This window comes from Buteo buteo, chromosome 1 (genome assembly GCF_964188355.1).
Source record: "Buteo buteo chromosome 1, bButBut1.hap1.1, whole genome shotgun sequence".
Classification (NCBI taxonomy): domain Eukaryota; kingdom Metazoa; phylum Chordata; class Aves; order Accipitriformes; family Accipitridae; genus Buteo; species Buteo buteo.
In genome coordinates, this window is record NC_134171.1 from 80326073 (window position 1) to 80350370 (window position 24298).

General features: G+C 37.5%; 2 protein-coding genes across 7 annotated transcripts in view; one reads left to right on the forward strand and one right to left on the reverse strand.

The window, feature by feature from the left end:
* SYNPO2 (synaptopodin 2) overlaps positions 1-24298 on the reverse strand; it is a 98902-nt gene that overhangs the window by 63822 nt on the left and 10782 nt on the right. The gene's annotated exons all lie outside the window — the stretch shown is intronic.
* SEC24D (SEC24 homolog D, COPII coat complex component) overlaps positions 1-24298 on the forward strand; it is a 143022-nt gene that overhangs the window by 35607 nt on the left and 83117 nt on the right. The window contains exon 1 of one of the 6 annotated variants that reach the window (XM_075037393.1): positions 14061-14079. The exons of the other annotated variants lie outside the window; for them this stretch is intronic. The gene's annotated coding sequence lies outside the window, so the exon portion shown is untranslated. Of the gene's footprint in view, positions 1-14060; positions 14080-24298 lie in introns of those variants that run through there. 6 annotated transcript variants of the gene reach the window in all.

The window sequence follows — 24298 nt, forward strand, 5'->3', positions numbered from 1 at the left end:
AAAATGTCCCTTTACTTAGATTTTGCTCACCAGATCAAACTTTTCCCTTACTTTCCACTTAAAGCATCTCTACCTATATTTTGTTGAATCAGCAGTATTTCCTTTGTTTAAAATAAATAAGTCAACCCCATAACAAAATATTCCTCACTGTTTTTCCTTCTTCTGTTTAGCTGAAATGTGCAGGCTTGTTCTGCAGGCACAAACTTCAGCATTTCCAAAAGCTAAAGGTCAGCCTGAAATCTCACAGTGTACTTACTGTACAAAAGCCAAGCACGGAAATGTTCAAAAAGTCTTTGCAGAGCATTATCCTAAAATGTAAACTTACAGTCACTTCACTCCCATGTGCCTCATGGCCTGTATTTTTTCAGTTTTACACAGGATGTTATTAATATGAGTTTCTTTGTATCCTGGAATCTCTGAATAAAACAGATTTAAGAGATCATTTTTCCAATTCTTCCTTTTTTCACAAAGAATGGGGTTACCACCTTTTAGGTAAACCTACATTCGTTGTTTTAAACAGGTTGGATTGTTGTTTTTATTTAATGGTGAAGTTACTTATTTTTTCCTTAGACTGTATTTTGCCCTCAAATGCCTTCTTTTGTGATGTATTCTTAAGGGAAACAGACTAGGTATTGAATACATACTTAAATATTCTATAATTACAGTGGATGGTCTTAGCAGCTCTACCTGTCCTTTGTAATTCTGTTATCAGGGAATACACTGGGATCTCCCTAGTCTCAAATAAGCGACTTACCCTGATGATATTTGTTGACTTTTTTTGCCTGCTTATGACTGCTTAAAGCTAGCAGGGAGAGTTCCTCTCTGCAGTAAATATAGCAAAATATAAGTGCATGGACACCCACACACATTTTTACATGACAACAATTGTTGCTGAAAAGAAAATACTTTCAACAAATCTGCTTATAATTGGACCTGACTCGGTACTGATTCTTCCAAAGAATAAAATAAAAATAGATACTAATTCCAATCAGAGTTATTCATATTCTGCTGTGAGAGAGTAGGACTTACTGTTTACTATCCATAATATTCTCCACAAAAAGTTGGAAATAGTTGTGCAAACTGATAAAAAAAAATATATTCTTTCAGTAGGAAAATTGTACTGAATGCATCTCAGTAGTACTTGGACAATGTTTAGTGAAATGGGAAACTGAACGAGAGAAAGAAGATCCCCAGGAAGCTGTTGTCTAAGTATGTTGCAAACAAATGGCATTCAGTTTGTTTGGAAGCCTTGTTCCTCGTGGTGCACTAAAGCTAAACAGCAGGAGATGAATCCATAAATCATGTCAAGGAGTAAAGCAAGTTGGAAAACTTTAAAGTCATTGTGTCCAAAAGTCCTCATTAGCTCACTAGTGGTTTTTTGGTTTGGTTTTTCGGTGGTTGGTTTTTTTTGGTTGGTTTTTTCTTTCTCTCCAGATAAATCAGATATAAATAGACATGCAATGTGGGGAAAAACTTGCAATGGCTATAATGAGAACAGAATCCGCCCCTTATACAGCAGTTTCACATTCCATTTAGAGACTATAAGCACTTCTTTCCAAACTTTCGTATAAGCTTCCATTCTGGTAATTTTCAGTGCTAAAATAATTGTAGTTAACATTACTTGTTGCCTGCATTTTCATATGTAACTCTGCCTTTTTGGTACTCAGCATTAGAAACAGCAGCACTGTAAGATCCTCTGAAAGGATTGTCCAGATTTATATCCTCAACAGTGCTCTACAGTTTGTGTGTGCAAGGGACTTCTGAGCTTCAGCTCAAGCTCCAGGCCTTTGAGTTTCCATCATCACTACTGTAAAAGGTAAACTTATGATTGGCAACCAGACCATGCTGGCCCGGATCTGGGATGTAGCACTCGTGTAAATCCATAAGGAGCTAAGACTCAGCCAGAGACCAGGCTGCCAGACAGCAGGCCTGATTCTACTTCTCTTTGATGTAAAATCACTAGCTAAACTCTGTAGAAAGTGATACTTGTATAAGATTAAGGCAATAATCTTTAATGCTTTACATCTACATCACACTTTTAAAGTTTAACAAGACTCAATTTTTTTCTCTTTTTTTCTTTGATGGTGAACCACAGTTGCCTGTGCAAGGCTAAGGTTATTAACTCTTACCATTTAGCATCATTATATCATTTTTACCTACTCATTAGGTAAAAGTCCTAGAAAGCCTTTCACTCAGCTCTCTTTTCCTCTTTTTCCATGTTTCATCTTTTGTGTGGGTACATTCATTCCCAAGATATCTTGTTATCTATTTCCATATTCAACATGATATCTTTTTAAAATTATTTTAAGCTATGTCTCTTAGAAACAAAAAAAGAAAACAATCATGTCTACTTATGGCCTAGAAGATGGGAGAAAATGACTGCCAGGTCTCTGAGCACAGAGTCTGTAGGTAGTTGATTTATTCTAGCTTGGACTAAGTCTACACAAAAAATGTTGCTGGCATAACTGTTTTGGATAAGATTATTGAAACAAACAAAAAAGCATATTTCCTCCTTCAGGTAAGCACACTAGGAAACCCCAATATAGATGTTGCTATATTGTCCTAAAATTTCTTTCAGTGACATAGTTTGAACACCTCGCAGAAGGTGCCACTATGCTACAGAGAAACTTGGAGATATCCACTGGTATAGTTAGGCTGAAATAGCTGTGGGGGCAGAGCTCTTCTGCTTTAGAGACACCCTAAATTTGGTGGCTGTTTACTGCCTCCTAGTCCTGGTAAAACCAGGATTTTCTCTGAGGTTCCTAGTCCAGAAAGGTCAGTGCTCCTTTGCTGAAGATAGGAAGGAGTAAGATGACCCAGATCTTGATCCTATGTTATACGGTTTCCACACAGAAAGTAGTAATGCCATGCAATCATCTGCTTCAGTGCTCACGCACAGGTGCAAAAGAGAGTCAACACTTAGATCTAACTGCAACCGCTATTATAAATTTCCTTTTTAGACCCCAGTTATCTCCTAGACAAGAACAGTTTTGCAGTTCTGCAAGTTCATTCAGCTCTGGCCTTCTCAGAACTTCCTTTGTAAGTCACTTATTTTTCCCTAGATGCTTCTGCAGGCAAAACTGCAAGGGACTTGCCAAGGACTTGGTGGTTAGAACCTGCCTGGGTGAATAGCAAGCCAGAAGAGCAAGTTCTGTGGGACATGCAAAATGAAAAACTGCCACATTAAGCTGACCGATTTAGACTTCAGGACTGGGCCCAGAAGGGCAGGAGAAAGGAAATTTAAGCTTATAATTTCTTAAAGAAACTGTAAATTGAAAGTGAGAGAGAAAAGAAGCTGAGGTTATTTTAAGTTGCACACTCTGCTAAAGAAATATATTGTTTTGCGGCACGGAGCTCAGTACACGAATCCATCTCTGAACATTAAAGAGAGATGATACAACTTTCCTGCTATTTTTCTGATGAACAGTCTATGTGAAATAACCATTGTGATTCTTTACAGTTTATTTTTTCCACATCTCCATTTCTAAATCCTATGAATGGAAGCCTAAACTTATGACAGTGATTACAAAGCATCTGTACCTGACTGGCTCCAGCTTTTAACTGCAGAAACCTACCTTTTCCGTTGTCGTTGTCACTGGGACTCAGCATTTCCCCCAATGGTCTGTGTGAGGCTGTTGTGGTTTTTTTTTATTCTGTCCTGTTCTTTCTCTACTATATACAGAATTTAACACTTGAAATCACTTTAGCAGATTAAATTTAGAACTCAAGTTATCATTCGATTGCAAAAGGGAAAAAAAGAGCCGTATCTTTAAGATGAATACGAGCCAGGAGTGTGCCCAGGTGGCCAAGGCGGCCAACAGCATCCTGGCCTGTATCAGAAATAGTGTGGCCAGCAGGAGCAGGGAGGTGATTGTTTCGCTGCACTCGGCACTGGTGAGGCTGCACCTCGAGTCCTGTGTTCAGTTTTGGGCCCCTCACTACAGGAAAGACATTGAGGTGCTGGAGCATGTCCAGAGAAGGGCAATGAAGCTGGTGAGGGGCCTGGAGCACAAGTCTTATGAGGAGCGGCTGGAGGGAACTGGGGTTGTTTAGTCTGGAGAAGAGGAGGCTGAGGGGAGACCTTATTGCTCTCTACAACTGCCTGAAAGGTGGTTGTAGTGGGGTGGGTACTGGTCTCTTCTATCAGGTAGCTAGTGACAGAATGAGAGGAAATGGCCTCAAGTTGTGCCAGGGGAGGTATAGATTGGATAGTAGGAAAAATTTCTTTACTGAGAGGGTTGTCAGGCATTGGAATAGGCTGCCCAGGGAAGTGGTGGAGTCACCATCCCTGGAGGTATTCAAAGAGCACGTAAACAAGGCAGGACATGATTTGGTGGGCATGGTTGATAGTTGGACTCAATGATCTTAAAGGTCTTTTCCAACCTAAACAATTCTATGATTCTATGCTGAGAGGATGTGCTCTTTGAACTGGTGTAACAAATACTGCTGGCATTAAGTTGTAGGGTCTCATATGGTCATATGAAACTGTTCAGTTTTGCGGCAATAGAATCCATATAAATGAATTTTGACTCCTGTTGTTTCTATTTTATGTTTCACAGGAATGTAGTTGTGTACTGGCAGACAGTTATATGTGCTGTGGTTCAGCCAACTATATCAGCATGAATCTAATTTTAACCAGATAGCCTTTGTGTTAATTAATGCTTGTATATTTATACAAATTATGTGCTTGAGCACTCTGCTGGGTTATGGCTATTGTTAGTGTATGTCATATGCTACTTCTAGCTGAGAAGGTAGATAGGAATCAGTGTTTATGAGTTGTAGATTCAGCTCCAAAGATCTGAAAAACAAAACTTGCAACAATTTTTGAGAAAACTGGTCTCAAATATATATATATGTGCATAGCATACCACTCCCTGTCTTGTTGATTGCTTATTTGTATTTCCACAGTACATGCACGTATATTGTACATATATTCTACAATTGCTGTTGTATAGCCTGTGCAAAGATGCTTGTTCTATAAACGTAACTAATGCTAATGTTTAAGAAATCAAATATGATAAATTAATACTAGTAGCTTTATCTTTTACAGATGTTTAGAAGAGAAAGGTAGATATGATACTTGTCCTTCATTTAATTATGAACTTTTAAGTATGTAGCTTTTATAGCTTCGCATTTCAAAGTCACAACCATGACTGTGAAAATTTTAAGTTTTGCCTTCTGTGTATACGTCCATGTAAACAGCTTATATGCTTGGAAATTCACGTTGAATTTGAATGAACTAAAATCTCCTTGCAAAACTCAATTAAAATTGCTCCGTTCTACTTGGTTCCACATGAAAACTGAAGAAACAACAAAGCAATTTCAGGCTCATTTGAAACTCAGCTAAGGTTCTCCTAGCTTACTTATTTGTGAAAAGGTTTGCGCTAATATATGAAATGCAGTACTAAAGTCTATTATGGATATTTGGCATTCCTTCAGGTGATCCCCACAGGAACATTTGCTTCCTACAGAAAGTGAAACCACAATTTAAAAAACAATATTAAATTACTTTTCTGTTTTTAAAGTGTTTTTTACATTTTTTTAAATCTAGAATTTAATGTTCAGACAAGGTTACAAGCTCTTTACACTGATGGAAAATTAGTAAGATTGAATTGCTTTCCAGGGCTCGTAATGGGTTTCTGTCTCATAATTCAATGAACAGAAGTATTTTTGGAGCTAGAATTTGAACTATTAGAGGATTGACTGATTTTATACACTGTATTGTAACTGTAGTGGCTGCATTATGCTTAGGATTTATTATATGAGGAATTTGCTTTTAGCCTTGGGGATAATTAGCACTTCATAATCTTGAGAAAACATACACATGCTTATGGACAGAAGATAAATCAGTAAATCTCTGTTTTGGTTAGTGTTTTATCAACTGAATCTTCTGTCTGCATCTTCTTTAAAGAAAAGGCCTCCATGTCTGACAACTTTAGGGGGGGGCTGGGAGTTTAAGATCATTTCTGTGGCTGGGCTTAATATATTCAGAGCCTGAGATTTTACTCTATGTGCTGTAATTAATCTACACTTGTTTGGAAGTGGATTATTATTGCAAGTAATCACCAATGGGTATCTACTGTGAAAGTTAGAAAAGCACATAACATTATGTGGTGCTCTCAAGTAAGAAAATAGGATTCAGCGTTAGTTTGCTAACTAAAAGCCAGAAACAACAACTATAATAAATTAGATATCATATTGGAGGATCACTTGCACATTATTTCATGTGTTTTATACTCACTCTGGATTCTTGAAAGTACTGAGGAGTGATGATTTGATGATGGAGTTGGGGATCTGTTGACACTTTAAACTTTAGAAGTGCTTGATTTCTTTATCTGTTAAAAAGTTAAATGCGAGGTGGGACTTCTTGTATTAGAAAAGATGGATAAAAATAAGTTAAAGTGGATATGAAAAGTAAAACTATCATTATTAATCAATTTCCATGAGTATCCCATTGGATTGAGTCATCTCCAGTGGGATTTCAAAACTTGAATCAATACAAGGCCTGTATTTGATCAGAGCAGCTGATTGAGAAGGAAGGAAAAGAGGGATTGGGAATTTAGATGGGAATTGCTAAACTATGATCATCAAAGATCTTACCAACTTTTAATAAACTATATGTGCAAGCCTCAGAGAGCAAGAGAGGGACCAAACCAACAAGATTTCTTTTGACCTCTAAACAAAAAGAAAACAGCAGTAATGAAGGTAGTGATCACCCACAGGGAAAGAGAATTCACAAAGGGTGGTCCTTTGCTTGGGTTTAGGTGCTCTGTATCACTATGATAATGTGGTAAGGACCATAGTTTGTCTTATGTTGAACAACCCTGTATCATATTTGTTGATCTTGTCTTAAAATGGTTAATAGATCCAGAGTAGTTCCTTACAGTTCCTCTTTAATGATTGTACAGTTACTAGTGGTGTGGCAGTTGTGAGTTGCCTTTTTTTTTTTTTTTTTTTTTTTTTTGACTTGTCCAATTCCCCAAAGAGCTTTGTGGTTTTGCCCTTGCATTCTCTGTTCCTTTTTTCCCTCCTCTCCCTTCTAGCCAGCTACTTTTGGGAGGGACAGGAATAGCCACTGACTAGAAGTATAAGATTTCATCTCCTTATAAACCCAGGGAAGATAAAAGGCAGTTTAATTCTGAAGAAGAGGAGAGTGGAAGATCTTGTCTTATAGGAAAAGATAGTTTTGTTCTTGGATTTAAAACGAAAATGGCTCTGGTCCTCATTCAGGAGGAATGCTTCTGATTGTAATAATTGTCCTTGTTGACAGCACATATTTTTGATCTTGTGGGAGAGCACAGAGGAAGATGTCTGCTTTTACAGAGGCAACACTGAAAGGTTCCTTCTTGCCTAACTCACAAGTCACTAGTCAGACAAAGCTTTACACAGGCTCCATGCTGTCTCCTCTGGATGATGGTGTTGTGTATGAAGTAAAGCCAGGAAAGAGCAAAGTGGACATTCATTACTACTCAGATACTGAGACTCTCACTTTAGTTATAAATGCTAGGATTTTTCTGTTTTACTTAAAAATATAGATAGATAGATAGAATACATATATAGATAGAATGAGTGTCTCACAAAAGGGCTCTTTCTTAAAGGAATACATGTGGCATTCCATGCTTCGTTCTTGATCTAGTTTTTGATCTAGCTGCTAGTGGAGTTCACAATTCTGTACCTGTTTTGGGGCTTGAACTGTGGTAGAGAAACAAAGTTTAAGAAAATCTGACCAATATAAAGATGAGTTAGTTTAGTCTTAGTAAAGGCTCTTTGTGTGTTTGAGGAAAGCAGGCAATATGCTAGTGCAGGGTTACAAAGATGAACTTGTTTCATGTGGCTTTAATCAAATCTGGGATGCCTGGAATTAAGGGTCATCACCCTGCGAGGCACCTTGAGAAGAATTGCTGTTTCAAATAAGGCCATTGCTGACATGAATGTGGACTGAAAGTTATGCTTTGTTAGAAACCATGCATAACAACCAAACCAAACAAAACCAGTAAGAAAACCCACATATCAACAGAATATCTCAATTTGTATTCTACAGTAATTTATAGTACATTAAAGAAGGATTGTTTCATTGTCCAAGAAAACAAGAAATTTAACATGTTCAAGCATATCTAATATATTATACAGTAATGATTCTCAACAGTTCTGCAGCCAAGCCATACTTGAAAAAATTGGCAAGATTTGTTCTCTATTACATCCACTTCACCCTGCTCCCGAAGCTGGCCGCAGCATCCTCCTTGCCTTTGCTGACTGCAGCAATAGCACTGAGCTCGGGCTAATAAATCTGGTTTCACCTGACTGAAAGTGTCTGAGCAGCTCCTGTATCCCTTCATTGTGCTCCCCAAGTACTTCCAGTTCCAGGACTGTGATACAGGGGCAGATGAACCAGCCTTACACTGAAGTGCATGGCCTGGCAGACTTCACACCGTGGGGCTCCACAGTGTGCCTGGCTTTGTAATATGCTAGACCCTCTATGCGGAGGCACAGCTCATCAGGTACCACAAACTTCCTCTGGCAAGGGCTCATTTTAGATGGCTGATAGGTCATGGTGCATTGTTCTCAATGTGTTCTAATGGGGAGCAGATAAAGAATAATCAAAACTGAATCTTCAGTTGATGGTAAAAGAAGTATATATGAGTTAGGTATGCCAAGGGTCTGCAGGATTTGGACCAGAACTTAAAGCTACCATTGTTTCTGTCAGTGATGCTGGGTGGTAGTGGTATTAATTTTTTGAAAAAAAAGATGAAGATAACATTAGAACCTCCAAATTAATGTTTTTCGTCTAGATTTTGCATTCAATTTCATCTTTTGAAATAAAAAGAAGTTGGATATAAAGCTTGATACAAAGTGGTTTTACCAGCTCATGGGTAGGTTTTGCCCACTTGTTGCCTAGCTATCCTGAGTACAAATAAACAAACCATTCAAGGTAGGCATAGTTCTGTATGGTGGGAAGGCCTAAAATGTTGTTCTGGAAGACTTATATAAGCAGATGAAAATAGGTTCTGACACATTATACTAGGCTGTTCTGGCACAAAACTAGCCTTGTTTTTTTGGCCAAAAATTATATCAAAATTGTGTTAGGATTGAAAAAATAAACTCATCCAAGGAAAAAAAGCTCAAAGATAAGACTGCAATAACATATGACAGCCCTCCGTGTAATGCTTCCACCAAGCTCTACGGTGTTCAGTTACTTGTGAAAGAGGATTGTTGGATTGTTCTGCAAAGACAGGAGCAGTCTCCTTCACAGTGACCACAGGAGAACCAAAAGCACAGCTACTAGTAGGTCTTTGTAAAGAAATTTCTATGTGCTTTACCCATTGCACCCTTGTGAGATTCAAATGCAAGTTTTGACAGAGAACTGGAGGCCTGAAGTTTCCAGTTAGCTCTCTTGAAACAAGAAATTTCATGATGGAGGAAGAAGATCAGAAAAAGGGAGGAGGGAAAGTCAATATCTATATGTGGCCAAAAGATAGTTACACATTTAGGTTAATTTGAATCTGAATCTCTAATAATTTAAAACTGAACATTTAAATTTATGTTTACATTATGTGGGGAACAGAGAAAATAGAAGGAAAATGGCAAATATCTTTCCAATGTTTCCACTTATTTACCACTCTAAGGGAGCTGTCATGCACACTGTTGAGGAAGCCCCAGCCATGTCTGGGTGTTTGCTTTTTGCTAGGAATGACACTGCCAGTGCTGTTGTCAGGCAGCTTGTCCAAACTGTTTTCACTTCAGTGTGGACCATGGAAGCTCTGGGTATATGAAAGCCAGTGGCCTATGTCATGGGATAGCATAGGCCTGACTTGTACTGAGTAGCGTAATGTTCTTGATACAAGCACATAAAACACTGCAGCACACATCTGGGGTCTCTTGCTTTCCAAATTTAGCCGCACAGGAGGAATTGTAACTTTTTTTCCCAGAGCATTGAATACAATCCAGCCCTTCCAAACTGCATGCTTAGAACGTTTATATTGTATGAGAGTTTGATACACTGTCTTGCAATTTATGTACATTACTGTTTTGTGTACAAATGTAGTAAATCAGTAATACTAGCAAATTCTGTCTGAAAGGTAGCTGCCAATAGACTGCTTTTTTTGAGAGTCTAACAGACCCTTTACAATGCTGCTTATGGACAAGCAATGAAGTAGCATCTGTGACTGCATTCTCATACTGCACTTGGAATGAAGCTTATTGTCATTTTGGATCAGCTTGCAGTTACATTATCGAACTCAAACAAAGAAATCTAGACAAAAAAATTTCCTAAATAGGACAAGATGGTTACATTTGTTAATGCTGTAGAATTCAACGTGCTGTAGACTGCCAGAATATGAGGGTTTTGGTTTTGGTTTTTTTTTTTTTTTTTTTTTTTTACTTCTCCCTGCCAAGCCTAGTTAAGTACTGAAGCATACCGTAATTGGATATTGCTATTTGCAAACAACTACAGGTGATTTTTTGCTGGGAATTGGCAACTTTACTTCTGTATTTCATATCAACGCTTTCAAAGATGTGTTTGGCTGATGGTTGTTTGAACACATAATACATAAACTAATTCCATTCCATTTTTCATATGTATGCTGTACTATTTTGTGACTTGAATGGTTAAGCAGTTTATGTATTGTGCCATAGAAATGCTTACATGACCATTCCTGATGCTGTTTTCATTTGGAGTTTATTTTTGGTGTGAGGGGTAGAAGTGATATTAGGATTCTTTTAGAAAAGCCTTAAGCTTATTAAAAAAAAAACCAAACAACACAAAACCTACCACAAAAATCCCCAAACATATTTGGCATATCTTCAAAGCTATCTCAGCTGTACAGATGTGTTCTTGTTATGCAGTCCAAATAGTTTTCTTAGACCCCCCACCCGCTGGCTGAAGTAAACTTGCTCAGCTGCATAAATGAAAAAGAATGTCATACTGAGTATGTTTGAAGGCTTGTGAACCAAGTTTAATCTACTGTGATTATAATTTTTATCTTCTTGTGCACACAGTATTTCTAGCAAAGCAGTTAATACATTTAAATTACTGTTCTTCCGTGTTTGATAATCCTCACAATCCCAGACAGAACTGTTGTCTTCATTGTGTAACATGGCTTCCCAGTAGCTTTACCCAGAACAGTTTCTTTCAAATATGCCTGTTCAATTCTTTTCCTTAAAACACCTGACAGACGAAGGACTGAGAAATGTCAGAAAAGATGTGTGTATGCCAGTAAAGTAAATAGGGGGGAAGCACAATAGAGTTGTTTCACATGGTAGAAACTGTCAAAAAGAGGACCCTAACACCACAGATATTTGATATATGTGGAAGGATAGAGGAAAAGGACCGAAAAGACAAGGGGAGAGTAGAAGAAAGTAGGGCAACACCCAGTTTAGGAGGTACCTTAGCCTAAGCAATGCAAGATGTTTGAAGACAGATTTTTTTAGACAAAGATTATTTAGAAGTGGATTATTCAAGGACAGAAGTTGTATGCTTATGTCTATATGCAGAAGGCAATTGGAGCAGCACACTACAGGTATTAGAGCCTGGGGAGGGACGAGGGAAAGGTGAGAGATTAGATGAAGCTCTGACTGCAAAATGTGTTCAGAACTGATCCACTTAGTATCTCAGGTGTGGGAGGCAGGTTTGCAGATAAAGAGCAGTAGTTGGAAACCCAACGTCATAAATATTTCCAGAAAGAGCTGTATCTGACTTATCAGTTTAGATCCTGGCTTGTCACGCTAAATGGGACTATTCTGTGTGGACTCTTAACTCATCCCTACTCCTCATCAGCTCTTTCTATCTGCTGCAACAATCACTGGAACCAGCTCTTCCAGTGGAGCTCTTCAGCATAATTTCATTGCCATTAATCAGTTCTGCTGATCACGTCAATACAAAAGCTAAATATGTTTCTAAAAAGAGTTTACTGGAACGGTCCTGGGCCCAAGCTAAGAATTTGGTCCTGGCATTCGAACGCCTCAAAATCTGTAAGTGCAAAATTTTACAGCCTTCTCACCCATATTGCAGAACTCTGAAATGGGTCAAGATAGGAAGCTTGAATATTATTTCTGACTTTTTGGTTTGGACTCCATCTTTAGCTCTTTGTGAGTATACAACTGGTCATATGCTTTGATTATTAGTGCCTATTGTCACTCTTGTTCTGTGCATCAGGGTATTTTTTTAGAAGTAATTATTGCAGTTATACAGCAAGGTTTGAAACTAGCCTTGCTTTCTCTTGCAGTTTTAATTTTAGATATTCTAAGGAGCTTGCTAAAAAATGGTGTTTTACAGATGTGGCCATATCTTGCACGTGTACTGTCAAAAATGGACTAGATTGCCATTTAGTGTTTCGGCTCCTGGCAAGAATTAGGTATTTGTCAGCACCACTGGTCCATAACCAAAAAAGGTATTACTTGGAGAAAAAAAAATATCTTTCAAACATTTTCAGTTTCTACTTACGATTGTAAAAGAAGCAAGCAAAAGAACATTTTAAACTGTGAGCATGGAAATTTTTCTCCAGCAGAATTAGCTGTTAGATTTTCTTCCATAGTGATTGGTTTAAACCCCACTGCTCAGGATGTTAACCTTTGTATAGGAATTCACATTTTAGAATGGAACCCATTCAAGAGCACATTTATATGTATTTATTTGAGCTAACAGAAGTATTCTCACCTGTATTTTGTTTTCATGCATACTGAAATACATAATGAAAGCCTAGGACTGTTTTTATTGCTTTTCTAAATTGAAGTGTTTAGGCCTCCAAAGTTGGAATTCCAACCAAGTTGGAATTCTGCTGGTGCTGTGTGTAATTTTGTGTTGCTATGAGCTGAGGCTGCTAAATAATGCATATGAGAATTCAGAAGCCTGTAGAATGGAGCACTAAGAGGAGGCAGCAACAGGAAAGGGACTAGGGGATACAACCTAACTTTCAAATTGTATGTTTGACCTCTGTCAGTCATTTGCTTTGCACTGGGAAAAATATAAACTAAACCATTGGCCTTTTGCAAACTTTGAGAACTCTACTTTGCAAAAACTTCTCATTTTGAACCTTTGAAGGAAAGGGGAACTCAACTGCAAATTCCAGAACAGTTTGAGGTAACATTTTTTATAGACTATCACTACACTTTCTTTCGAGTATTTTTCTCTGGATACAAAATGTATGCTGCTTCCTGCCCAAACCTTTTTGAGAAGCTTGTTTCCTTCAGTTCTTTTCATTAATTTGGGCTATCTTCATTATTCTTTTTTTTAAGCAGGAAATCATAATTCCAGAATACCACCCAAAAAACAAGGTACTTTTTTATTCAACGCTAATAAGTATCTGTGTTGTCTCTGTAGGACACTGTATTATTCTCCTAACATGACCTAACATCTCTTGCAATATATGACCTTCTCTTAACTATTCTCATGTATCAGTATATTTTTTCACTGTGATTTTTCACTCAGACATAACTATCTACAAAATTTACTGTCAGACAAGAGAAGTCTAAGCAGTCCGAAAATATATTCCTACGTTGTTCAAAAAACCCACTTGTCTCAATTACAAGCAGTACTTTATCACTTACACCCAGTTTCTTCCCAAATCTCTGGCTTTAGTATGAAGTGCAATGCCTTTTATAAATTCAAATCAGATATTGCTTGCTGATGAGTACCTATATCACTGATGAACAATTTAAATCTACAGTCTTCAGGAAATGCTCAGGATGCTTCCTTTTAAATAAGAAAATCGCTCCTGTTAAATCAATTAGTTACCACTTAGAGGAAAAATGATCCAGGGTATCTGAAGGTATTAGCAGACTGTTGTGTTATTTCTACTTGATTAGAGTTGTATCCTGGCCAGTGTTTTGGTCAGTATATTTTAAAAATCTGGAGTCATTCTTCTAGAGCAACTGTTGCCCTCTCTGCAGGTGTTCAGCAGGAGTCCTCAGCGAGAGAGGGAAAGAAAGTTTGCTCACAGTCCTATTCTCTCATGCTGTTGCTTCTGTTTTCCTTTCATCCACAAACTAAGGTGGCAGCTCCTCAGTCTCTGTAGGAAATTAGTGCCTTGCTGCATCACTGCCTGCTATGGATCCTGAAAAATGACCAATGTCGGAGGGGCCAAGGTGAGCCAATGCCACGTGTGCAACCCTAAATATAATCATGTCCTGAGCATGTTTGCAACTGTGCAGTGCAGTAGCTCATGTTAGCACTAGTAACTAAATATACTATAATGCAAATCTGTGAAGACTCTGATTTCAGTGGTCATACCCATTTCTGACTTAGGGGGCCTGTTTATTTTAATAGTTCACTTAATTCTACTGATGCACTCTAATTGAATTCAACTGAATTATTTCCCTGTCTGCTGCCAGCCTTCTCCCTCCTGCAGCTCCTTGGCATCCAGGTCCAGGATAGGCCTTTAAAAGAAGCACAGACTCTCTTTTGCAGTCTTTTGCAATATCACTCCCCTTGCTATCAGGGAGAGCACTACGTGGGATAGGAGGCTCCTCCTTGCCTACCTGGCCTCCCATTCCCAGCAGCAGGACCCCTTGCTAACTCCTTCCAAATACTAACCTTGCAGGTCCCCACACTGAACAGCACTGTGGGACAGTAGTAGCAGCAACAACAGTTTCACCCATACTTTTTTTTAAATGTGAGATCTACAAAACATATTTTTAAAAAATCCATTAAAAATATCCAAATTCTAAAATTCTGTCTATCCACAATCTACTGCAATGGTAAATTATGGCTGCAACTGATCTCTCATCATCAAAGGTACCTCAGAAAGCATCAGCAGTGCATGTCCTCCTTTACAGTATAGCCTGAGCTATACTGTAAAGCATAGAGTCATCTGAAGTTATGCAGGATTCTTGGGTTTGCAAAAACCTGAATGCTTGTGATACATCTGTGAACCTTGTTTGGGCAGGACATTCTCAACTAATCAAACAGGTGGAAAGGGGTGGAGCGGGCTTTGAAGCATTTTTTTCTTTTAAAATTTAGCTTTGAAGACTACAGAATATTCTACATATATTCAGAAGAAGATTCAAATGTAGTTAGTCTCATGACAATTTGAAATGCTTAGAATTCTCCTGTAAACTTCCTAGGAATGGGAACTCAGATACATGGACAGTCTTGCCAAAATACTGTGCTTTTTTTGCTTTCCAAATATGAAACTCCCATTGAAATCACTTGGTTGCTTTCTATTAACTTCAGCCTCAGTTGGAGCAATCTTAAGAGGGACACTCAGGGAGAAGTTCCATAGTGCTACAAGCATGAGAAATTAAAGAAAAAACCAAACCAAACTACTAATACTTTTGGAAACTTTTAATTTATATAAATGGCCAACATTGGTCACGCACTTTCACATCAAAATGAAGCCACATAGTATTTGTTTGATATTTAAGGGAACACAGAATGTGCCTTTACTACAAGTGATGAATGCAGCAAATTCCTTTACAATGTATGTGTACTAAGGACAAAGTAAATAAAAAACTTAAAAATTTCTCTTGCTAGAGTAACAATGTGTAAACAGCTAGTGCTGAACTTAAAAAAAATTAGCATTTCTCCATGTCTTACATGGAGTGCTTGCTAAGCAGTCAGCATCCCTCACCCAGCTGCTGCATCTTGAAAATGCATACACCAGTTAGCATCACTTTTTCTATGCATATTCCTAATGTTAACAATCACAAACCCTATTAAAATTAGCTTTGTGAGACATAAGACCAGTTTCTCTTCCTTTTGTAAATGAAAGATAGCATACTTTAGTGTTGCAGCACACAGAAAAGCAGAACTTTAAGTGGCATGTCGGAGACCTGATTTCATATATAAAATTGTAAAAACTAAGACAGGAGTTGTAATGAAAGGATACAATCATTACTTGAATACTGCCTCCTACTTTCAGATCAGCCTCCCCTTTGAATGGCACAGTGAGGAAAAGCTAGAAGGTATGAGACTACCTCTTTCAGGTCCTTATGTTATGCCAAAAGTTTCAAATACTGAATCATAAACAATATGGAAAGGGCCTTTTTCTGTCCTAACTTTACTATTGTATCCTTTAAGCCATTGGGCTTAAGCAACGCAGGAAATAATACAATAATATTTACTTGTAGCATTTGCAGTCTCTAATGTCCACAGCATAGCTGCTTATGTCATTAATGTTGTTTTATTTGAAGTAATTTTATTATTGCAAACAGTTTGACTTAGTGTTGGGGTTTTGAGGAATTTCCAAGTAGCTGAAGTACGTGGGGTGCAGTAGAAGGGTCACATTATCTGTGCATAGCTAAGCGAATGATGATTCCCAAGTTTGTGTGTTTTTGGCAGTCAGTGATTTGCATTGGTGGGTGCAGAAGCTTACTTCCAGGCCAGACCAGAATAAAGTAAATGTAACATTTCCTTATGAAAGGATATTTCTGTCTTATCTATACAACTGAAACTAGGGATAAATGCTTTATTCTTTCCTGACCTTTTCCCCCCTCCCTTTAAAACACTACAGGATTATGTTGATTTACAGCATTCTGAAAAATGTGATATTTTTCTCTTTAAGACTATCCTTATTATGCCCAAAACAGAAGATAATTGGGTTTGGTTTTATTAAAATCTTTTCTGAACTTTTTACACTGTAGCTATTCTTCTGAAATGAGTCATACAATAACCATTCCCAGTTCATAGCCAGTTCTCCAAAGAAGCAGAAGAAAAAAGAAACAACTTCCTTTTAAGGGAATGAGACCTGTTTGTAATGATAAACCTCTTTCCATTTCTATTTGAAGACATTCTCCATAACCCAAGAATTGATAGTTATAAAAACACTACCTACTTTATTTGGATTACAAAAACATCCATAGCTATAGAACATTGTTTAATGTTAGCCTAAAGCATCTGTATATACACTCACACATAGGGGTACTGCTGAAATTAGACATGCGACATGTCAAACGAGCAGCTAGTTTACCAGAAATCTGTAAGAAACAGCTTGGAAATTGTTTAATTTCTTTTTACTTAATATTTTAAAGAAATGAGTTTAAACAAAGAAGTATTTAATATTTGTGTGGAATGAAAACAGTTGAAGAATATGTAGTTGTATAAGTAAGCTAACACAGCAATTTCTGTTAAAGTGCTGTGTGGTTCCCCAGACTCATCATACTGCTTGAATGCTGGAGTATTCACATGTTCTTAGAATCTGGGAAAATATCTACATGTCAGACATCACTGTGACAATTTCTGTAACCTCTGAAAACCGCTGTTATTATAAGAGCAGCTATGTTGTACATTGACTCAATTTCTGTCCATAGAAACTGTAATAGGTATTTAGGTGCCCTCATTGTGCATTTTGTTCTCAGACTGTGGTCCTTCCAAGCTTCTTCCATTAGCCCTGCAACTAGTAAATAACAATTTCTCTAGTACCATATGAAAAAAAGCTTTAAACATTAAAAACTTGGGATTACTTGGGGTTTTTTCTCTTGGAGGGGATCACTTTGCAATCCAGAAATACATTCTAGTTTTAATGAAAGCTGTAGCTCAGGTGAGAACCAGATTTCAATATCAGGTACTGTAAGGAAAATAGCGTATGTCATGACACTTGCAATAAATTTTTAAAACTTGCCCAGATAGCCATGGTTATTTTATGGGTTTTTTTAAGACACCTGACCATAGGTAGAATTTTTTCAAGATGCTCATTTTTAATGTCTAAAATGGGTGTTACTGCATACAAATTAAAATATTTCACTGGATGTGTTACTTAGATGGGAAATAAGGATAGAGTTATAAACTATCTAAGGGTTGAAGAGGAAAAAACCCTGATATTAAATTCGGGTGCAAAAGCAGAGATGAATTGTTTAAGTTGTATTGCCATCTATTTAGCTCTGAACCCCTGACACTGTGGTTTATTAGAGAGGTGAAGACAACAGAATTCTTTGTAACACAGATTTATATTACCAGAGGAGCTACAGCAGACTTCTTCTGTGTTGTTAAAATAAATTAATCAAAACCAGCAGGGGAGCGTCCTTGAATTACAATGGTTGCATTATTCAGAAACTGTAAAGATTGAATTTTTAAGGAAATCCAAAAGGCATGTAGCTTGGGAAAGAGCCAGTTGTTTTTTAATGCTGCCATTTTCAACAATTCTTAATATAAGAAACTGAAGTATTGTTTCAAGCAGATCTTTGGCATACATTTCCTATGATTTTATTTAATCGTCTTCCTCTAAAGTATTATTATTATGTACTAACCCAAGCATAATATGGCATCTCTCATCCCAGATAGATTTTGAAATACTTTAATGACCTTTGGCCAAAATCTGTGCCAGCTTTAAGACATGTTGGCTAAGTCAAGGATGCAGTTATATACACAGAAGGCTGCAGCCCACACATTCATGAAATGCAGCAATCCTATAGCAAGAGCACCACTATGTTTGTCTTCCAGGAGGTAAAGTAATATTTTCCTAACAAAACTTTCAAAGAGGAAGGGGATACAGGGTAACTAATGTAATCAGATCGTAGGCACAAATTGGAATTTGTTTGGGACACTAAAAGTAGTCTCTCTCCTGCAAATGGATTTTTAAAAAGTGAAATTACTGCAGGTGGTCAGAACCCCCAGGTACACATTTCTTGCTAGGATTACTCAGGGGCTGACTCAGCAGGGACACAGACATGTACTGGATGCACAGCATTAACTTTCTGCAACACTCCGGTTTTGTCAAGAAAGAAGAGCCTTGACAAACAAAATCACAATTTGAAGTGGTATTATTTACATTTGATGCACAGTTTTTAGTTTTAGCATAGACACAATTTTTATGAACACACACTACTAAATACGACAGACAAATATCACTGCTGTTGCTAATTCCATTAAGTGATGCATAGCTCACAAATGCAGCATATCGGTCAACTGGGGTCTACCAATGAGCTAGTCACACATAGTAGATGTATGGGTACATCACCATTTCCTGAAGACAAGGAACTGAAGTATGCAAGTGTCAGTAGCTTAGATATTTTTGTAATGGAAGAGCACATGTAAAAACTTTGTGTTTTTTAAAGACATCATAGTTCCTGTGCATTATAATTTCACTAAACTCCCATGTAAATGTTAAAGTCAATTGGTGGGGACAAAACCTAGGCCAAAATCCAACTTGCTTGATTAGTTTAAATTAAGTCCTGGATTTTGCTGCTATCGAACATTCATATTTTGAAAACTTAAAGATCTGAAACCTGCTATAAGCTTATGATAGTTCTGAAGAATATTGTGTTACCCCAAATAATGGTCATATTTTCCCATGTAACCTTTTTTTTTCCCCCTGAGCTTTGTTGAAAATGTACAACAATTCTAGCATGGCTCCATCAGCTTCTAGACAGTTATGCCACAGAGGTATGGCGTATTCTATACATTGTTAGGGAAATAAATGTTAGAACCTGAAGTCATTATAGGCTTCTGTTCTTTCATCTTTTCTTCCAAAACTAAAAATAATAGAAATAAGGGTTAAGAAAGATAATTGAAAAATGCTATGGGACTAAAATAAAAAAGATTTTCAAATCCTACTCAGATGTTAGAAGAATAGCAAGTCTTAAAGAATTTTCTAAAAATAACAACAAAAGAAACAAGCACATGCAAATGAACAGGATAATCTTGACTGTGTCAAGCATCTGGAAAATATAAATGCACATAAAAGAGCTACTCATTGTAAGAATTTAATTTAGTAACTCACCCCATTCAAGAAGATTAACATGTGGCTATAAAATACCTACTTGCCATCAGAATATTTCACCCCAACGTAGTCGTAGAAAGTTTTTTGACAGCCCTAGTTATATTAGTTTAGGACAACAGCATTCCTTTTCATTTTGTGTGGCTACTGTTGCTCCAACTTTGCTACAAGATATCCTGCATATTTTTCAACTCTTAAATGATGCATCTAACTCAGTTGCATTGTTATGGCCATATGGAACCTCCAAGAAACCTTAGTATGTATAAATCCAAAACTGTGCCAGATCTTCATGACTTGATTTTTAGAGTGAACGCTGCCTTTACTACATAAGAAAACAACAAACAACTGTATCTTCTACAGAGTTAAGAGGCACTTTTTGTAAGTACTTCTGAAATTAAGGCTGTGGCAGCTACAAAACCAAAATCAACCATGTAGTATTTCCCTTTAGATCTATGGAAAGTGCTTAAACTCCCAACAAAGGTCAAATACTAGTGTAAAAACATGAGACACAAGCAGAAGAGGAAATGGAAATCACTTTGTCTTCTCCACTCATATGCATTGTGCTGCTTTCAGAGCTTTGTCGTGGAAGAAAAAATAATCTGAAGGAACATCTGACCATATGACAGCATGGTTTTCATGAACAATTGTTTGGAAACCTGTGGTAATGGCAAAGTCAGCCCCTATCTGTGTCACTCTTCCAAATGCCGAACACCAAGTAAAGGGAGTAGAGGCTAGGAAGAACTTGTGAAGGCACAGCTAGAAACAGAAAAGACATTTATGTGAATTAGTTCTGTAACTTTGTGTTTGTTTCCTGAGCAAGTGCTTCCCTATGATTCGCATTACTACCTACATTGGAAATTGATGGGTGGTGTCACTCCTTATCTCATGGCACTGTTTATAGGTAGCTGTTTTAAGAAACCGTTACAGTCAGACACAAATTTCAGCATATTGGTGGTGTAAGAAGTAATTTAAAAATCAACTGAAGATCAAGAGTGGCATTTTAAGCAACTGAATAGGAATATAGAAATGTACAGTGCTCTTTTTCACCTAAAAGAAGATAATCTGACTCAGATTGCCTCAGAAGACTTCTAGCTTCGCTGATGCCTCTCCTACTAATATAATTTTGAGGGAAAGGTCCTGTTATATGAACTGCTAGTATCTTCTCAAGTTTCTCTGTGAAGCACACTTTTTAAGGATTGCGTAGTCCTTAAACAGATGTCACAGGTCAGCACCTTCATAAATTAAATTCGGTGTCAGAATCAGTGTCCAGTTTCCTTTTCTCTTTATTATTTTGCCCTGAAACTTACCTTTTTCTCGTTAACTTAAGCTTAATAATTAATTTAAAGAAAACACATAGCAAGAGCATTTTAATGTCACTATATCAGAGGGGTTTGCTTTTCAGTTCTTTTCTTTTTGCATGGAAGAAACCAGAAATCTGCACATTGAAGTAAACTTTATCTCATCCTCTGTGCCTGAAGAAAGAAGCCTTGATCCCAGAGATTGCTGTAATTTGTGAGAAGAAAGAGAAGACCAAGTCCAACCTCTCCACACATGCCCCCCACCCTGTATTCCACATGCATTGCATAGGTATTTTACTCTGTGAAAGTGTTCATCCATGACTGACACCACAGGAGTGCAGCAAAGCTTTCTGCATTAAAAAGAAGAGGGCTCCAGAGATAGAAGGGATGTTTCAACACGGACAACCTCAGCAGATCTGACAGACACATACTTGCTTCACAAGAACCACTGTTAACTGAAGGATGGAGTTGGGACCTGCTGCTGAGAAGATTTTGCCTTAAATACTCCTTAGCTGTGTGCTCAGTCCAAGCAAAGCAGTCATATAGATTTATTTCTGACCAGTGAAGTACAGTTGTGGCAGGATCTGTATTTGAGTTCTGGTTTAGATTGTGACTAATTGTGTTAAAATGATGGAGAAACTAGAGGTGCATAAGGCCTAAGGGGAGCCAAGTGAAATAGCCAAAATGAAACCTGAGCACATGTAAATATCGTCTGGCCTGAGAGTGTCTTGCAAATCTAAAACTAAAGAAATCAAAAAAAGTTCAAGGAAGCCTTTAAATGAAACTAAACTCACTTGGGCCAATGTCTAAGTTTTGCTTTAAGCGACATACAGGTATAACATGAGATTATGTGAACCTCTAAGGGAGAATACTGCTTTTGGTAATTCTTCAAAACTAGAAAAACAGAGAGGACTTTGTAGCATATCATTCCTCTCCCAGTAAGGGGAAAGCTCTACAAGAGTCCTACAACATAAAAGGGACTGGCAATCACAAAGAAAGCTATTCATACAGTATTTCGACCACGTGCGGACCAAAGATCTTCTCCAGATATTAAACTCAGTCCCACAATCTGTGGATTACTAAAAATATTATGCTTATTGGAAACTGTTGATGCCAGATAGCACAAGTCTCATTTAAAGGCTTACTCATAATGGTCTGATAGAAACCTATTAGAAGAAGCTTCTTAGTTGGATAACAGACAGGCAAGAGGTACTGCATAGGAGTGAGGCAATCAGTAACTCCTACAGCTATGAATGTCACTGTGTGTACATCCAGCATGATTGATCCAGTCATTGAAATAAATTGTGTTCCTTGTTCTTGTTGGAACACACCTGCACATAAACATGGAACAATGAATATTTTCCTGCCTTTAAAAAAAATGTTTGGGGGAAAGATTTGGTTTGGCTCTCATTCTAGGTAAGCTCAATTGCTATGCTGTTGCCTAGAACACCTGAAAAGAAAATATTTTTTATAAGAGAAAGGGTTCCTTCCCACCCTTTTCAGTTTCAGCTAAGATTGTGCTAAAACATGATCCCATTTCTGCCTCTCTATTTTTAGCCCAGGACCCAGCAGCTGATGAACCATGCCAGGGCTTTATTCTTCTTCGGAGCTGGATGATGCAGGAATCCAGAAGGCCTGAATTCAAGACTGATTTGAACAGGCCAATGCATCTATAGTTTTTGCTTGAGTCAATTAGCACCCAGTATCAATTTGTGCTAATTCCCAGTCTCTGCAATGTTTTCAGGCCTCTTATGCAAATCAGGCCTGGAAGCAAACAACAAGTGAATGACCCAGAAGGCTGGTACGGGGCTGGGCACCATTGTTCTCAGGCCGTGCATTTCAGTGCTCCATTTGTTCATGTGGTAACACTAAAAAAAATGACAGGCCACAAAGATAACTATCTCCTCAGGCTTAATTATCATAGCCTTTGTACTGCTCTTGCCAGTGTAGAAAAAGAGGCATTCATGGTTCTCTCGCTACGTTTAGATTCACTGGATTGTTTTTTGCTGTTCCTGTAAATATAGAGGAAGAAAACTGTAACTCTGAGAGTTTGGGAAATTTTTGCTTTTTTAGAATGACAAGGGGTTTTAAAGTCAAATCCTTTATGTAGTCACAAATTGTGCCACAAAATCACAAATCTTTTGGTAACATTATCCTGGTGACCTGGAAAATGACTTAAAAATGTAGCACATTTAGGAGCTGAATCAGGGCCTTTCAAATAAAGATTCAGTCATGGAAAAATTAGTTGGATCACACTTGTGCTGATCTGTTAATTTAAAACTATTTGAGTAAAAATGGGCTCAAGCTGTAAAACTCAGCTAGATTTCCAACCCCCTAGCTGTTCAAGGATGTGTTCTTGGATTTGGTTTTGGTGTACTTAGTGGGCATCTATTCTTCATCAGATTAGTAAAATAACCTCATTTTAGAAGAGCTAATATTACAGACTGAAGTCATGACTGAAAGTGAGGGCAGAGAAAGGAAAAGCAGGATAATGAGGAATTTAGAAAAAACATCATTTTACTATAGCTCAAAATTCAGTTTAAATTGGATATGAGGCCTGGGAGATTTCTTACCTCTCCAGGGCTCAGCCCTGTCTGCTCTGACTATTGTCAGATTGGGCTGGAAGAAACTGAGGTTTGATATAATGGGTTTTTATACTCTTTTTTTATTATTATTTCACTACACATATTCAATAGTTGTGTGTAATATTACTACTGAATGTTCATAATATGGTGTAAAATAGGTGCAGAAATATTATTCTGTTTTCTCTTTAAAGGATTACGACTGCCTCTTTCTTAAGGCCTTCCGAAATATTCCTTTTTAGTTAGTTCTTTAAAGATCAAAATGGGTCCTAATTATAGTGTTATGAAACCACAAATCAAACCCTAGAATGAATTTATTGAGCCCTCCTAAAGGGTATTACATTCTATTTGTATGCAGGGAATAATAAGTAGAAGTGAAAGGAACATTTGGAATGATTAATTTGATATTATGTGATTTTTTGTTTGTTTTATATATGTATTTATCTTGAAGTCATTAATTCTACACTTTGAAATTATTTGGTCCAGGAGGTACTGAACTGAACAATACTTAGCAGCTTCAGTAAGAAAACATTAAAGCTAGCAACCAAAATTTCTCCAAGGTGTAACTGTTTTCACATTCACTTACCTACGATTTTGGGGATTGTGAATAAGAGCACCATCTAGTGATAATCAATACTATGTCAGTATCATGAAAAGGTGATTACTGAGTCTGGACATAAAGGCACACTACTAATTCACTTAGCAAAGGGATTTGGGGGATTGAAAGGAAACAGTGTTCTAATTGTGATTTCCACTTCAGTTTAATGACTAG